This window comes from Ornithorhynchus anatinus, chromosome 9 (genome assembly GCF_004115215.2).
Source record: "Ornithorhynchus anatinus isolate Pmale09 chromosome 9, mOrnAna1.pri.v4, whole genome shotgun sequence".
Classification (NCBI taxonomy): domain Eukaryota; kingdom Metazoa; phylum Chordata; class Mammalia; order Monotremata; family Ornithorhynchidae; genus Ornithorhynchus; species Ornithorhynchus anatinus.
In genome coordinates, this window is record NC_041736.1 from 48,317,013 (window position 1) to 48,335,135 (window position 18,123).

At 41.5% G+C, this 18,123-nt stretch overlaps 1 long non-coding RNA gene across 1 annotated transcript in view; it reads right to left on the minus strand.

Moving 5' to 3' along the window:
- Positions 1 to 3,373: 3,373 nt before the first annotated feature.
- The window catches only part of LOC120638628, a 136,272-nt gene continuing 121,522 nt past the window's right edge, over positions 3,374 to 18,123 (minus strand). The window contains exon 3 of the long non-coding RNA XR_005660388.1: positions 3,374 to 3,510. This is a non-coding gene — a long non-coding RNA (uncharacterized LOC120638628). The remainder of the gene's footprint in view (positions 3,511 to 18,123) is intronic.

Here is an 18,123-nt window from a genome sequence, read left to right on the forward strand (position 1 = left end):
CTGGAATGAGTACACACCTTGTTCTACTCCATTGATAATGGAGAAAGGATGACATAAGGTTCTTCCAATTCTGATGCAACCAGTCATCATAGAATAGTTTTAGGATCTTGATTAATTTTTTAGTGTACTCAACTATTTTTCTAAGTTTCATAGTCCACACCTACTGATTGTCAAAAGCTTTTTAAAAGCCAATGGACACTGTTTAGAATTCTTGGTACTGCTAACTAAAATTCTCCTTTATTTGTAATAGAGCAAAAAGCATGTTCACTGTGCCAGATGGGTCTGAAGCCAGATAGAGATTCTGAGCTCACATTGCTAAAAATGTTCTTCAGTAACCTGTCTGGAAAGGCTGGCAAAGATCTCACTATAAATTGAAAGTAGATAGTTTCCACAATGATAGTCATTCTTTTCAAGCCAGTTCTGGTGTCCTCTGATATTCATTCATCACATCAGATGAGACAGATGGAGTTTCTTGACTTAATCGATGGTATTTATTGAGCACATTCGGTGTACTGTGCTATGTGCTTGGTAAAATACAATAGAGTTGTATTCTTTACGCTATAAGCACTCAATAGATACCATCAATTATTAGAGTTGGTAGATGTCATCCCCTGTCCACAAGAAGTTAATAGTCTATAGAGGGAGACAGACAGTAAAATAAATTACTGATAGAAGATAAGTGCTGTGGGGTACATAGCCAAATGCATAGATGATGCAGAAGGGAAAGCAGGTAGGGGAAATGAGAGCTTAGTCAAGGAAGACATCTTGAAAAAGATGCAATTTTAGGAGGGTTTTGAATATGAGAGTAGTTGAGGGTCATATATGAAAGAGGAGGGAGTTCCAGACTGAAGAAAGACATAGGGATGACATGAAGAAGGGGTCAGCAGCAAGACAGATGAGAAAGAGGTTGGTGTTAGAGGAGTGGTGTGCAAATTAAGTTGTAGTAGGAGATCAGCAAGCTAAGGTAGGAGGGAGAGCAAATTGAGTGCCTTGAAGCGAGCTGATGATCAGGAGCTTTTGTTTGAAGTGGAGGTGAATGAGCAATAGTTTAAAATTTTTGAGGACTGGGAAGATATGAACTGAATTTTATTTTAGCTAAATGATCCAAACAGCAGAGTGAATGTAGACTGGAGTGGGGAGAGACAGGAGACTGATGCAGAAGTCAAGGCAGGATGTTGTGAAGGTAGAACCAATAGGGAAAGGTAGCTTCAAGGAAGGAGATCTCCTGCCTTCTCTCAAAATCCACCCCCTCCAGCAGTTTATCCAACACCAACCCTTCACACCTTATCACAGAACTTTTCCCTCCCTTCTTCCCTCTTTGACCATCATCTTAAACTGTTCACTCTCTAATGGCTTTTCTCCCACTGCTTTCAAACATCCTCATGTCTCCTCCATCCTAAAAAAAGACCCCTCCCTTGACCCCACAGCTTCCTCCAGTTATCATCATATCTTCCTCCGAATATTCTTCTCCCAACTCCTTGAGCGATTTGTCTATACCCACTATCTCTAGTTTGTCTCCTCCAATTCTCTTCTTGACCTCTTCCAATCTGGCTTTCGTTCCCTTCATGGCACAGAAATCACCCTCTCAAAGGTCCCAGATGATCCTTCTTGACAGATCCAATGGCCTCTACTCCATTCTAATCTTTTTGACCTCTCAGCTGCCTCTGTCACTGTTGACCACCCCATCTCCTGGAAACATCATGCAACTTTGGCTTCATTGACACTGTCCTCTCCTTGTTGTCCTCCTACCTCTTTGGATGCTCATTTTCAGTTTCTTTCGTGGACTCCTTCTCTGCCTTCCACCCGCTAACTGTGGGAATCCCTCAAGTTTCAGTTCTGGGTCCCTTTCTATTTGTCATCTACATCCACTCCCCTGCAGAACTCATTCGCTCCTATGGCTTTGACTACCACCTAGATGTTCATGATTTTCAAATCTACATCTCCCGTCCTGATCTTTCTCCTTTTTAGCAGCCTCACATTTCCTCCTGCCTTCAAGTCATCTCTACTTAGACGTCTTGCTGACATCAAATTTAATGTCTTAAATAGAATTCCTTATCTTTGCACCCAAACTCTAACCACCTCATGGTTTTCCCATCACTGTAGATCGCACCACCTCTAACAAGCCCATAACCTTGGTGTTATTCTTGACTTCTCTCTCTCATTCAACCCACATATTCAGTCTGTCACTAAATCCTGTCAAATCAACCTTCACAGTATCGCTAAATTCCATCCTTTCCTCCCCATCCAAACTGATACCATGCTCATCCAATCACTTATCCTGTCCTGCCTTAATTACTGTATCAGCTTCCTTGCTGATCTCCCTGCCTCCTGTCTCTCCCCACTCTAGTCTCTACTTCACTCTGCTGCCAAAGAAAGCTTTCAGTCCATGTTTCCCCACTCCTCAAGAACCTCAAGTCGTTGCCCAACTACCCACCCATCAATCAGAAATGCCTTACCATTGGTTTAGACCCTTCCTTCAGCAGCACTATCTTTAGTAAACTCTACTCTCTTATTCATTTTTTTCTCTGACCACCCCATCTCTGGATCTAAGTGCCTCCTCTACTTCTGCATTTATGCGTCTGGGCATTGTTGGTAGAAAAACAAGAGCTAGGGCAACATCTACCTCTAAAAATTGATCCTCATAGTCTAACTTTTCTCTTTCTTTAGACAACATTACTATACTTCCCACACTAACACTACCACCACCCCCAACCTGCCAATAGTCCCCACTGACTCTTCCAGATTTTTAAGTTCTTTTGGAAGCCTCCAATGCCTCCATCACCTCACTCTCTAAACTCTGATGACATCGCTAACTTACTTTATTGACCAGATAGAGGACATTAGGCCAAAAAAATTCCCTAGGGTCCACCTCACTCTTCACCATTCCCGACTCCCTGTCCACATTCTTTCAGGCCACTAAAATCCTCTTCCTCTGTTTTCTCTGTAACCATCTTTCCCACAGCTGGAAATAATTTTATAGCTAATCAAGACAGGGAAATTCAGTGGGCGGAACAGCCCATCTGCTTTGTGTGATAAACCTTTTCCCAGTCTCCTCTGCCCTGAAACCCAAAGCTTTTTCTATCAGTAGATGCTGCCATCATCGTGCGCCTACCGCCCCTCCTCCAACAAACACATTGGGGCCACCCACAGACACTTCTCTAAAGAACCTTGGTTCTCCAAGAAATCAAATTAATGAGAGGGTTGGAGTGATCTCTTGCGGAAAAAACAATTTCAAAAGAAAAGGAGGTGACTTGATTGAGCTTCACCCTGTACAGTTAGGTCCAACTGGGGCCCTGTGAAAAAAACCTCAGCCAATAGGATGTGTTGACGCCTCCCTCAGTGGAACACCATTTGCCTTTAGAAACCACTGTTTTTATTCATTCACATAATCTAAAAACTCCTCCCGGGCTTGATCAGGATGGTGTTTGATGTGGCTACTGCAATTGTCCGGGCATCACTTTGTCTTCCTAAAGGGTGGAGTTCCCGAAAATTAAAGCAGAATGGTGGGATCTGAAAAAAAAGAACGCAACGTACTAAAAACAATGTCTTAAAAACAACAGTGGTGGTAGACTTCCCTCTGAGAGAAGATCTAGAACAATAGAGGTTAAGGCCTCCGGGAAAAGCTCTCTCAAAGTCACACTACGAACTTGGCCAAAGAGCAAAACTTCAGTGCAGAGTTCTTGACATTAAAAGGAAATTTTATGTTTGACACAAATAAAGAAGATAGAGGCAAGGGAAACATTCACTGAGGATTAGAGGGAACATTTTCCATAAATATTTTTCAATTTTGCCTTCTCCTCTGACCTCGTGGGGTCTACACCTTTATTTTCATTTTGAAATGCTTCCTGTATTGGTCAAAGTCTGGTGCACCTGCTCTAATTCCACATTCCTCAGGAGATCCTTGGGGCATAATTAGAACTAGAGAGGTAAGAACTATAGAATAATCAATATTTTTGTCTTCAACTCTCATCCAAATATATGCATAGAAAACATTCAGTGAAATCTCCTTATTAGACACCTGTGCATGGAAATCCTTCGGGATTCAAAGCAATCGAACTAGATTCTCCACAGTGCCTAAGTCACGTACTGCTGCAGTGTACTGAGTAGTGCCTGGTGGACAGAAAGATTAGGCACCTAATTTACTTCCAGGATATAATTTAGGAACTGAAGAAAAAAACATTTCCCTTCTACACGATTTTTCTTTCACTGAAGCATTATTTGAATTAGAGTTCAGCTGACATTTGTAGTGACTTCTGGAATGGGGTTTTATATCAGCTCCTCCTTCTCTTTTTTCTCCTCTTATTAATACCCCTTTAGGCTGCTTCTCTTGTTCTCCTGGTTTTTCTATTGTCCTTTGCTACTTGGAGACAGTTCCCTCCTTCCCTTGCAATGTTTTCCACTTTTAATATTTATCCATATAATCGTTCAAACTCATAAAGACTGGATCTAATAGAAAAACAAGGGCTAGCTCAAAAGGTTGGCCATCTTCTTCTTTAGATATTTTCTTGTGTTGAGCTTTGGAAAGACATTGTAATAAGGCTTCACCCCCAGATAACCCACTCATACATCTCCACCCACTATCAGTCTATTTACACGTCCAGAATCCATGGACTATATGTGTATGTGTTAGTGCAGGCTTGTTTCCGCTTGTTCTTCTCTTAGCACTGTCTCCTCCGTGATCAGCGATTAAGCCCCTCCCTTGGATTAAGTGAGGCCCGTAGGGAAATATATTAACTCTTTCAGGCCATTATTGGACCATTTAGTCCATATCTTTGCCTGCCCAATTTACTACCTTGGGATCCAGCACAATGTGTGGTCCAGAGAGACCTACCTTCTCTCTATCATCCCCAGATGTTGGCAAATTGTCAGGGTGGCATGCACCTGGGTGGAGGGGGGGAGGGGGCAGATTTCTACACTTCTTTTATCCTGAAAAGTGTTTTGGGGGACATTTTTCCTTTGGGAATGTCAGTCCAGGGAAAATCCACAGGGAAAATCTTGGAAAAGAACTTCCTTTTGACAAACTCTTCTGGCCTCTTCCAGGAAGTGATTGCAACCCTAGATAATCTCTTAATCCACACATTTATCTCTTTTACTTCTTTTCAGCTCCTTGAGGAAAAAAGCCTGGACTTTTCCACCCTCCATAACCACCTACAGCAAAGTTGAGTCTGATTCATTCATTCAATAGTATTTACTGAGCGCTTACTATGTGCAGAGCACTGTACTAAGCGCTTGGGATGAACAAGTCGGCAACAGATAGAGACAGTCCCTGCCGTTTGACGGGCTTACAGTCTAATCGGGGGAGACGGACAGACAAGAACAATGGCACTAAACAGCGTCAAGGGGAAGAACATCTCATAAAAACAATGGCAACTAAATAGAATCAAGGCGATGTACAATTCATTAACAAAATAAATAGGGTAACGAAAATATATACAGTTGAGCGGACGAGTACAGTGCTGTGGGGATGGGAAGGGAGAGGTGGAGGAGCAGAGGGAAAAGGGGAAAATGAGGCTTTAGCTGCGGAGAGGTAAAGGGGGGATGGCAGAGGGAGTAGAGGGGGAAGAGGAGCTCAGTCTGGGAACGCCTCTTGGAGGAGGTGATTTTTAAGTAAGGTTTTGAAGAGGGAAAGAGAATCAGTTTGGCGGAGGTGAGGAGGGAGGGCGTTCCAGGACCGCGGGAGGACGTGACCCAGGGGTCGACGGCGGGATAGGCGAGACCGAGGGACGGTGAGGAGGTGGGCGGCAGAGGAGCGGAGCGTGCGGGGTGGGCGGTAGAAACAGAGAAGGGAGGAGAGGTAGGAAGGGGCAAGGTGATGGAGAGCCTTGAAGCCTAGAGTGAGGAGTTTTTGTTTGGAGCGGAGGTCGATAGGCAACCACTGGAGTTGTTTAAGAAGGGGAGTGACATGCCCAGATCGTTTCTGCAGGAAGATGAGCCGGGCAGCGGAGTGAAGAATAGACCGGAGCGGGGCGAGAGAGGAGGAAGGGAGGTCAGAGAGAAGGCTGACACAGTAGTCTAGCCGGGATATAACGAGATAAATATGAATGGATGGTGAAACAGATGTTTAGCTAGAAAGAGGAACATAAAGAAAGAATGAATACTCTGGGGTTGAGTCCATGAGAGGCATTTTGTTTTATAGCTTTATTTTCTTGGAAATCTCTACTTTTGCCCCCAATCTTCATAAGGTAAACTAACCCTCAGCATCAAGGAACCATATCTGGTATGCCCCATGTGGTTAAAGAAAATATTTTAAAGGTATCACTAGGCCAATCCCCAAGCCCACCCCAGCAACCCTGAAATTGGCACAAACTTCTCAGTGGCATCCTGGGTTTTTCAAGTCACTAAACCTGAACGCTGCCTCCTCCTACCACCTGGGAATCTTCCTGGCGGTCCCCAGAGTCAAGGTAGCCTGGCAGCGGAATAAGAGGTGTGGCTCAGGGCTCTCATCAATCAAAGGATCTCTGGGTTCATTGGGAGGCAGAGATCAGGACCAAGTAGCCTGCTCTGAAAAGAGGAAACAAGCTGGAGATCAGGGAACGTATATAGAGACACAGAGATCCTCACTCTATTGTGAATGAAGTTGTAACCATTTCTGTCATTAAGAATTTTGGGGAATTTTTCTTCAAGTGGCTGTTTGTTCTGCCAGCAGTCTAAGCAGTGCAAGTCTAACTTTACCATCGTTTTATCAATGGATATGTATTTAGTAGCTCCTGCGTACATGGCAAAATATCAGGCCATCTCAATTGGCTTCTGCAGAGCTGTTTAACGCCCTAGAGATTGTTGCCATTCTGAAAGGCACTTGAGATCATTTCAACTAGGGAATTATACTTAATATCCTCTTTCTTTCCTCTCACCATCTTGAATTTCATTGCTCTGCCTGTAATAAATATGTAATAATAACAAATTCAAGGCTGTGTCACTTCAAAGAAAAATATGGTTATGAAGCAGAAAACTGATTGACTGGATAAAACCACACTGGAAGCCTGTTTGAAAAGAGTTCAATCTTTGATTCTTTCATATATAGCTCTGACTTCAAAGTGAACTCTCTGAATCTGTCAGATTCTGAGAGTCTGTCAGATTTGTTCCTTCTAATAAGAGATGAAACAGTTAGCCTGCTGTCAGTCAGCTAAGATGGTAATTAAACAGCATGACCATACAGTTATCATGGTGTTTACAATCCTTGATTGTATACTGTAATCATAAATAGAGCCCACAAAACCCAATGACTTAATTATAATCTTGGTGATAGACTGATAGGAAAATGCCCCAAACCTTTCTGAGATTGTAAATCTTTTGAATCTTTTTATATCATTCTATAGTCAACATTTAAAAATATACTGAAGTGGTTTGATACTGTGTATAGTGCAATGTTTTGAGTTTCAAGACTGAAAATGAATAGAATTAATGAAGACCTAGTAAAAACAGGTTCTTTAAGCACTTAATACTTGAGGTTATCATCTTTCATAATACTGGTACTCGTAACTGCTTACATAAAGAGTCAGATTCTTTCTAGATATACGGGGGGGGGCATTAATAACATTATATGCATTATAATATACATTATACATTATATACATACATTATAATAACATTATCCTTTGAACCCACTAGAGAATCACCTTCCTGGTTGGAATTGATAAACTACTATATATTAGCTACCAAACACAGCTTGGCAAGATGGGCTGTCAAAAGCCCACATGACAAATATTAAATTATTTTTCTGAAAATAATCCACCAACTCCAATTCCCTTTTAGCAGTTTTGAATGACTCACTGCATACTGGCATTCTGAAGTGCCTCATTCAACATCATACCCTCCCAAGAACCACGTTAATTCCAGAAGGGCAGGGATTGTGTCTACTGACTCCATTGTACTCTCCCAAGTACTTTAATACAATGCTCCATACAAAGTAAGCCGTCAATAAATCACATTGATTGATTGCTTTCACTTCAGTGCCATACTAAAATATTGTCCATGTAATTCACCCTTTGGTGAGTAATCTGATCTAGACTAAAAGCAGAATGAGGATAAAACGTTCCATTATAAAGTCACAATTATTTTCCATGTTTCCAGTTGAGTGTGATTATCCTTCACAAAGATGTCTCATCTTTGGTTCCATATTGTTCTATAATTCCAAACAGATCTCAATATTCTTTTGCTCCCAAACTCAGGGCTCAGCAACCTCCTCAGAGTACCATAGTCCTCTCAGAGATGACAGCTGTGATACCCTTCACAAAGATGGTAGTGCGTGGGAATGATTTGTTAGTGGGTTGACAGTTGGGGATTCAGGGATGCCCAGGACTCTCAGATACACCCTTTGGACTGACTTTCATAAAATGTAGCATATGATATCATTACCTTATGCTGGGTTTGCATGCAATGTAATTTGGTGATGTCATATAGAACAGGCAGAAGTGTTATCTTGACCTCAAATGGGTCAACTGAAACTGGCCCTATCCAAATTTTAACTTTCTGGGGACCTGCAGCCCATAAATGTTGATGTTCCTGAATTCTTGCTTTAAGCTTTTGACTTCTGGCTTTCCAAACTTCTGCCTCAGTGCAAAGTTGTGGCACAATAATATTGTTTAATGAGTGTTTTGATCCTACTTGCATTTTCAGGTGTTACTGCTTCTGTTTTAGGACAGAGAAGGGTCCTGTTGTAGACTTTATGCCAAATTGAAACTATTAAGGCAATTGAGAAACTACATACAAAGACCTCTAGCTTATCGTCCCAATCAGACAGACATGACATGCTTCTTCTGCATGCTGTGGTCTGCTAACTGTAAACTGACCAGGTATATTTCAAAGTTGGTCATCAGTATCCATTTCCTTGCTCTTTATAGGTTGTATTCAACAACCAGCAGAGCTCATATCAGTGGTAGATTTGCTGGAAACAGCCTTAGGAGATTTTGAATATCTATGGAAGGAACGTTTCCACACTGAGAGATGCATCCATCCAGGGTTTAATGCTTCATACGGAGCCTAGTAAAGCTGCCATTTTAGGAGGAAAGCATTGTCTTGTAGCACGGGTGCTATATCTACCTGCTATTGGGTGATTTTGACAAAGTCACCTCTGCTTACATTTCTCTTCTCTAACGATTCAATGTGCTAACTTCTCCACTGTGGAGTGGGGAATCAATCAGGTAATTTGTGTTCAAAGGTTTTAAGCTCTTGAGGAGGAAGGTCCCACAAACTGCTGTTACATCTGGGTCAGCAATACCATGGGGAATGTGCTTCTCTTATTACTCCCGTTTTCTGACTGAGATTGGATCCCTGGTATGGAGCTATTCCTTCTTCCCCTACAATCCCATTCTCTGCACTGGAGAGGTATCCAGAGGAGAGAATGTGTCCATCTCACTGTCCGACCCTAGGGCAGGGTCCAATGGTCTACAGTGAGAGACCGAGATCTTCCTGATGCAGTTTTTAAAACCAAGTCCTCAATGGCCCCGCACTTAGTGTTATGTAATTTTCAGGAAGATAGTTGCCTTTATTCCACAGGGGCAAATTTCTCTGTCCTGGCAGAAAATCTTGGCCAGTTAGAAGATGGATCTCCATAGAGAATTACTCACAGCCTGTAAAATCAAATTTACTTTCTCAGCCTGATTCATGCTGTGATGCTGCTGAGCTCTGCCATGCTCAAACATGGTTCCTTTTGAGCGAGTTTTACTCCCAAGGAGGCCAGACTGTTGAGCTGAACAGCTGCAGACATTCTTCCAGGACCTCACCTCCCCCTCTCCCACTTGGAGGGAAGAACGGTCTGTTCGAAATGAAAAGCAGAAGAGACTCCCATAGAGGCAGCTAAAGCTATTCTTCTTTTCGCCTTTTTCTTTCTCACTTAAAGGGAGGAATGTCCCGCCAGGCTTAGTCCTGCTTTGTTTAATTGTTTTTAATTTACACTCCTTCTGCATCATAAGCCTACAAGCACTTCCAGACTCAGGACAAAGAGCCTGCCTCTCAGAAGAATGGAAGAAAGCTTGCAAGGCTTGGAGGGCTATTTGTCAGAGGTACATTCAGGTACTTGTGTTCTCTGCAACTCACGCTCTATTGCCTATTTTTATAGGAACAATGCTATATGGAACATTTCTGCCTGATAAAGTTCTCTTTGTGTTAAAGGCGTGCTTATGGCTTTAAGTGACTTTAAGGCTCTTGATTGCTTCAGAGCAGTTTAATTACTTGAAAGTCAGCAAATCGATGTCAAACGTGGCAACATGAAATTATTTGAAATGAAATAAGTCCTCCTTACTCACGAAGCTGGTTCTGATCAGGGATTTCCAACAGAGCTCTGCTTTGTATGTAGAAATGACTATAAATTGGCCTGAAGTTGAGGGGTTTTTTTCTTTGAATACTTGTGGATACAAATATTGAGGCCACTTCAAATTCAGTTCTGAGAATGAATCAAATCCAAACAGCGGGTAAGCTAAATAACAAACGGAAAAGAGTTTTTTTTTTAATTTATTTTATTTTTTTCAAACTAGCCCCGAACCTACACGAGTCTGGACATTGGAAATCTGGCAAATTCCAAATTGTATTTCATTTTTGCCACCAATAAATAGAAAACAGAGAAGCTGGAGAAGGGATGGTGGGGAAGGAGGAGGGGTAGATGGGAAAGGAAAGAGTATAAAGTAAACTTTTTGAATACAGCAAGTGCGGTAGAAATGAGTAGTGAAGGCGGTGTTGAGTATTGAAATGTGAAGAGAATTGATCCTTAATTCCAGGGTGGAGTGTCTGAGGGACTAGGAGAAATTGGATGATCTTCATTCATAGACATTTTCAACCAAAACAACTCTAATAATAGCTCTTTTCCAAAAATCGAGTGAAATCCCAATTATCCAGGAGCTAATTATCTAGTCTTCAGCTTCTCCATCTCTTGAATTTTGTAATTTAAAGAAAAAAAAATATCCTCTAGCTCCTTCCAGCCATCTGACTTTGACTCTGCATTAGCTCCTCTGCTTCAGGAGCAGGTCTGGCCCACCAAACTCCAGTCAAATATGCATTTGGGGGCATCAGGTTGGTGAAGTCGCATGGCTTAGTGGGAGTCAGAAGATTAGGTGTTCTAATCCCAGCTCCACCACGTGTCTGCTGTGTGACCTTGGGCAAGTCACTTCACTTCTCTGGGCCTCAGTTCCCTCATCTGTAAAATGGGGATAAAGGGTGTGCGCCCCATGTGGGACAGAGTCCAACCTAATTAACTTGTATCTACCCCAGCATTTAGAACAGTGCTTGGCACAGAGTAAACACTTAACAAGTACCATGATTATTATTATGGGTGAGGTGGGAGGGTTCCTTTCCCTGACAGTCCAAGGCTCTGAACTGCCAACTTGCCTAGGTTCACTCTGTTAACAGAATTAGGTGCCTACTCCACAGGGATAATTACTGCCCCCCTCAATGCACCCACCCAAGCCCATGCTCTTTCCACGAGGCTACTCTGGTAACATTCACTAAGGCTCTCCGAGTCGGAAGTGAGCTCTATAAACCTGTCTTCGACCTGGCTTGTAGTAAATGAATACTAACTCAAATTTGGGTCCTTCATAAATTTGGTCCCTCTGGGAAACCATTTTCCCACGTTCAACCTAGCTCTGTCAAGGGTAGGGAAAGAAAGGAAAGATGGTGAAACTCAAATGATCCATTGTCTGTCTTGAATTTTGTTGGAGGAGGATTTTGGAAACTAATGAGATTGCATGAGATTTGGGGCTTAGTTGACAATTTCAATTGCCATGCTACCTCCAGATAGAATAAACCAATTTTTGATTTCTCTGCTACTACCCTAGAGACTCATCAAGTTGCTAAGTCATCTACTTCTCAGCAGTGTGAAAAGTGAGACCTTGTTTCAGATTCCTTTTTGCGATGTTACGAAATGAAGCATTTTCTCAAGCTTCTGTCACTGGCCTTTGTTAGTGTTAGACTGGAATCACCTCTACGCAAACATCGTTCAGCTGGCTCTTGGGAGTTTTGTCAAATTGGCTGCATAGATCCACTCAGAAATTTAAGTGTCTTTGACCAGACTACATCAGTTTATGTTCATTCCCAAACTAAAAAGTAGCACAAAATAGCTAGGAAAAGACTTAGATACTTTATGGGCCTTAAATGTTCCCGGCCCTCTCAATCGTAAATGACTTTTCTATACATTTTAATCAGCTATATTTTTGCCCTTTTTATTTACCACAAGTTACCCTTAGTGGTTTGGATGTCCCACCGACATCTCAAACTCCACATGTCCAAAACATAACTCCTTACCTTCTCACTCAAACCCTGGCCTCCCCCTGATTTGCCGGTCACTGTAGACAGCTCCATCATCCTTCCTGCTCACAAGCCTGTAAACTTGGGGTTACCCTCAACTCATCTCTCTTATTCAATCTGTCACTAAATCCTGTCAGTTCAACCTTCATGACATCACTAAAATCTGCCCTTTCCTCTCCATCTAAATTACTACCACATTAATCCTATTCTGCCTTCATTGCCATATCAGCCTCCTTGGTCACCTCCCTGCCTCCTGTCTTTCTCCACTACATTCCCTATTTCACTCTGCTGCTCAGGTCACTTTTGTTGAAAATGTTCAGTCCATGTTTCCCCACTCCTCAAGAAGCTCTGGTGGTTGCCCATCCACTCCCATATCAAACAGAAACTCCTTCCCACTAGCTTTAAAACACTCAATCACCTTGCCCTCTCCCAGAAGGGGTTCAATAGCTGTTGATTATAAATAAAAGGCACCATTTTGACTTGTGGGGCAATAATTCCATGCATGAGGTTTGGTGATTTTTAAATCCACAGCCCCTTAATGAAGTTAAAGCCTAATATTTCATTGGGGTCTTTAGTTGTTTTTTTTTTCTTTTTCATTTGTTGATTATTAACAAACATCTGGCCTAGGCCTATTTTTCTCTTATATTCTGATTGAGGCCCAGACATTCTCCACCTTCCAATCCCTATGAAGGGGAAGGGGAAGGGGAGACAATAGAATTAATGTTCTTTGCTTTTGTTTTCCTGCCTCATGAGGATTAAAGCTAACTTCACAAGTCCAACTTTGGACTCATGAACATTCATTAATGTTTCATTTTATAAAGCTACAGCACGATTACTCTTATTGAATAATGCGCCACAGTACCTTAGCCTCCTTTTCCCCCTAACCAAACCTACTAATGAATAAAGGTGTCTGGAAAAGCCCGCCTTTGACTCCGTGGCTTCAGATACATTGCTGTGTCATAGCTGTAAAGAGGTAAGGGAAATGGGACATTATTCTTCTTCACACAGTCCCTAATATTCATCACTCAAGTGAAATTGGTCACTTTTTTTTATAGTGAGGAGTTAAAGAATCTCTCTCATATTAGACGTAAAATCAGAAGCATAGATCTTGAAGGGATAGCGTTTGCCTGTCTGTCTATATGAGGAAAGTTGGAGAGGGAAGCACTAGGACCAAGATATTCATTTGCAAATGTCGATTATGATAGAAAGAGCACTGTGCTTGTATCAACTTCCAAATGAATGTAAGAACCGAATAACAACAGCTTAGTGGTTCTGGGCGAGTTGTCATGAGAAGCAGCGTGGCTGAGTGGAAAGAGCATGGGCTTGGGAGTCATAGGTTGTGGGTTCTAATCCCAGCTCCGCTTGTCTGCTGTGTGACCTTGGGCAAATCCCTTAACTACTCTGTGCCTCAGTTACCTCATCTGTAAAAATGGGGATTAAAAAATGTGATTCCCCACGTGGGACAATCTGATTACCCTGTATCTATCCCAGTGCTTGGAACAGTGCTCAGCACATAGTAAGTGCTTAACAAATACCAAATACCATAATTAATAACGGATTGATGGCTATCTTACTCAGTAGTCAGCGCCCCCCGGTGATTGCTGGGTATGCAGAGTAGGAGGTACTGAGGGATAGCGTTGGCTAGATTGATGTGCCTTTGGGATTGTGTTTAGAGAGGGAGAGAAATTCTTTTTTGCACTCTCCATTTTGGGGAATTGGGGATTTGGAGACAAGAGTTGCATCACTGTCCATGGGGCATCCTCTAATTCCAGCTGAGTTAATGTCCGACTGTTGAAACAGGCCCGTTTCAATAGGGACATCCTAGCCCAAAATCTGATGGAGAAGACAGCAAAGGAATTAACAGCAGAGTAGACAGGGAGATGCTGCTATTAAAGTGTAATAGTAATAATGATAATGATGAGTGGCATTTGTTAAGTAATTACTTTGTTCCAGTTACTGTACTAAGCTCTGGGGTAGTTACAAGATAATCAGGTGGACACAGACACTGCCTCACATGAGACTCATGGTCTAACAAGGAGGGAGAACAGATATTGAATTCCCATTTTACAGATGAAGAAGCTGAGACAGAGAAGTTAAGTGATTTACTGAAGGTCACGCAAGAGGCAAGGGGCAGAGCCTGGTTTAAGACTCTTTCCCTTAGGCTGTGCTCCTTCTCTAAGTCATAAAAAATGGTTAACAGGTAATAGTATAGGAATTAGTAGCCATATTTCAGTTATGCACTCAAATGAGGGAGTGGTTCAGCCTCCATGTAGTTATAGTAGAATAATCAGTAAACATTATGCATTCAAATGAGGAAGCCTTTCAGCAACCTCGGAGTATCCAGAGGAGATAGGTTACTTTGTCTGTTAGTCCCCACTTAATCACTATCTGTCCTTCTTAGATTGAGATTCCCCTGAGGGGCAGGAACCGTAACCAGTTCTTACCTATGTATTCTCCCGCAGAGTTTAGTTCAATGCTCTGCACAAGTAAGCACTTAATAAATACTATCTCTACTATAGGATTGAGCTTGAAGGGCACCTAAAGAAGGTGCTTACTTTCTCTAAAATTGAAGGCACAGAAGGAGAGCAAAGTATTATTAAAAACATGGAGGTCTTGCATTTAGCGGATACTTAATGTATCCCAGGAAAAATGCAAGGAATTACAAATTTTATTCTCATTCCACTTACACCATACTGGGCATTATTAAAGCTTTTGTCAGAAGAGTTTCATTTTTCTTTTTACACTCAGCCTGTTTTCTCTTTGCACTTCACCCAGCTTGGACTATAAAATGAGACCAAGCAGGTTCACATTAGTTGTGGTCAGTTTTAATTTCTGGTTCTCATGCGCCAGCATAATGCTGATGGGTTTGAGTCCCAACACCATGAGAGAAATACTGCAAAAATATTTGGGGATTTGTTTAACTAAAAGACAATGCTTCTGACAATTAAAAAAAAAAACCAAAACATATTTTAGATGATTGGATTATAGTCTCTCAGCTTCATATCTCATCTTCTTCAAGGACCACTGCTGACATGAGAATGCCACAGTCTCCAAAGGAAGGTGCCAGAGAGTAACGAGTGACATTTTAAGGGTTTTTGAAACTAATCTTAAACTACAGATAGAAATTGATTCTTGACAAGAATTAGAAAAATTCTGAATTTGACATCTTTGTGGGCAGTTACTATTTTTTATGAAATCCTGGGGTGCCTACTATAGTACATAAAACAGAACTCCAGTTTAGTTCCTTTATACTTAAATAATCAGATATCCCATCAACTCCTTTGCTTGTCTTTAGCCCACCAAGAGTTTGTCTTTTGGTATTTCTTCAAATTCCACTGCAAAGGACTCTAAATTCACCTTCAATATTACCTGTATTAAAACAGAGCCTCAATGAAGCTTTCAGTGAGAGCCAGAAATGCCTTGGTTCTAAGATTTTTGACTATCATTTTAAAACATTATCTGTTAAAAGTCACGATCATAACCTTAATTTGAGGCAACTGTTATTTTCAGATGAACAAATCTATGTTTTTGAACATGGGGTAATTAAAACTACATTTATTTTAAAACCTACATTATTGTTGATAAACCCTATCTTTTGCTTTCCAGAGAAATAATTTAAATACTGTCTAATGGTACACATAAATTTTTTATTGCCACCATTGATATGTACATGCTAGTTTCTCTGCATCCAGGGGGACTTGGTAGAAAAATATGTTTCTCCAACAACTCTTCTAAACAAGGCTTACTGCTCATGGTATATTGTATTAGCGGTGGTGAGACTTCTACAATAAATAGTCTTGAACAAAATCTGGTTTAAAATTTACTGTGGTGAATGGGTAGGTCAAACCTGCCTAGCTGTCTGGACTTTTGGCACCTTAATAAGTCCTTCCTTTGTACAGCATTGAGAATGTTGGCCCATGGCCCTTTTTGCGTCACTCTTTCTTCAGATGGGCTAGCTAGAAATGACCCCATACTGTCCACTCCCACGCTTAAAATTAATCTGTATGTGGGTTTATTTAGGAACCTAAGTAGTGCTCTGGTGACCATTTGGACATTTCGCCACTTCTAAAATTCTACCTGGGAGTTAAAATGGTTAAGCCTCGAGATGGTAAGGGAATATTGTCTGCTTACCAGAAACAGCAGGTCCTGATAATTTCTTTTATGAGCCTTTTTCTTCTCTTTTGCGTTTCACGTGCCTAAGACTCCAGTCCATGGCCAGTTAGGACTCTTTGCTAAATGACACTTCCTAATTTCTTTTTATTCTGTGAAATGGCAGCTGCATGAATATTCCTCTTCTCCCTCCCCTTGTTAAACCCTTAAAGCTCCAGGCCTGGACAACGCCCATGGGGTGAGACCAGCAATGGGAATCCTGCCCATCGACTTTACACTGCAATAAGAATCCCACCCCAATACACACATAAGCCTTTGTGATCATCATTTTTAAAAGGACATCAAAATGTTTTATATGAAATTATGACTTAAGAAGCCTGCCCTTATGAAAGAAAGAAAATAAGAAACAAAGGAAACGAAATAGTTTCCAGTGACTCAGCTGCACCCTTGATTAGTTTATATTTAGCCTTCTTTTCCTAAGAACAGTGCTCTTTGATGAAAAGCTCAAAACCTTTGGCAGAACCATTTGAATATGTTGCTCATGATCACCCTTTACCTTCAAAGACCAAATATTTGCCCCACATTGGGGGTGACTCACCTTACTCCATCATAAATGGCTACACCCAAGTTTGACATTTTCATTTTTTGTGACCTCTAGCAGGGTGAGACTGTGGTTAAAAGGATCAGGGTAGCAATGAGGACAGAAATGCCCTTTTGGGCCTCGAAAAGAAATGTCTCCTTGCCCAATAAATCAAGTCACCCTTCGATGGGGGGAAGAACCCGAGGAAGGAGAGGTTCTTTTTTTGCATCATTTTTTATATGTTCTATCCCATGGCTCTGACTGCCAGGAGATAGCCAACAACATTCAATATGGACCTTTAAAAATAAACCTTGTCATGGAGAAATCCAAGGGACTGGCCACAAAATTAAAGTTCTCTAAATTAGCCAAAGCTTAATAAATCCAGCATAATAAAGTCTACTCACATTCATGGCAAATGTTAAAGTAAGGAGAAAAAGAGACCGAAGGGAAGAAAGAAGTCTGCAATGACCCAGTAGAACGCAAAGATGGGATGAGCTGAAAGCAGTCCAAAGCAAGTCAGAAGGGTGTATCCAACTCCAATCGTTACCGCATTCAGGGATTGGATATACTGTACCAAAGGCCGAGAATGGTTTGTGAGAAGAATAATGAAATCGTCCATTCCTCAGTGTTCTGCCTCCCTTTTGAAGCAGGTGTTCTCGTCCCCATGTTGCTAATGGAGAAACTGAAGTACTTATAAAGTCAGTGAACTTCCCAACATCTTAGAGGGTGTCAACAGTGGACTAAAACTTGGCTCCCTTTGATATACTCAGCTACTGGTTTTAGTTTCCAAATGAACCCCATAAGATTGCAAGAGGTTGCATACTTCTGTGAAGGTAGGCCACTACCTACCTACTGATTTACAGAACCATAGGCAATGCGTTCTCTGCTATCCCAGAAAAAGAGACAAGTTTTCTTAAGTCATAATTGTAGAAGGAGCGGGGAAGGATGTTTAGAGGAGAGAAAATAGAAGTTAAAATAGGGAGAGGCAACATAAGAGTAATGATTTTATTTTTACCTGGACTTTCCTGCCTGGAATCAGGCGAATGTCCCAGGCAACTTCTCAAGGTTCCTTCCTGTCCTGAAATCCTATTATATTGGGCTTCTGCCAGTCAAGAAGACCGCTAGACTGTCAGGGTAATCAGAGTAAACAGCAAGGAAGCATATTTGCCTCATGTTTCATATGAAATAAGCTAATTGCT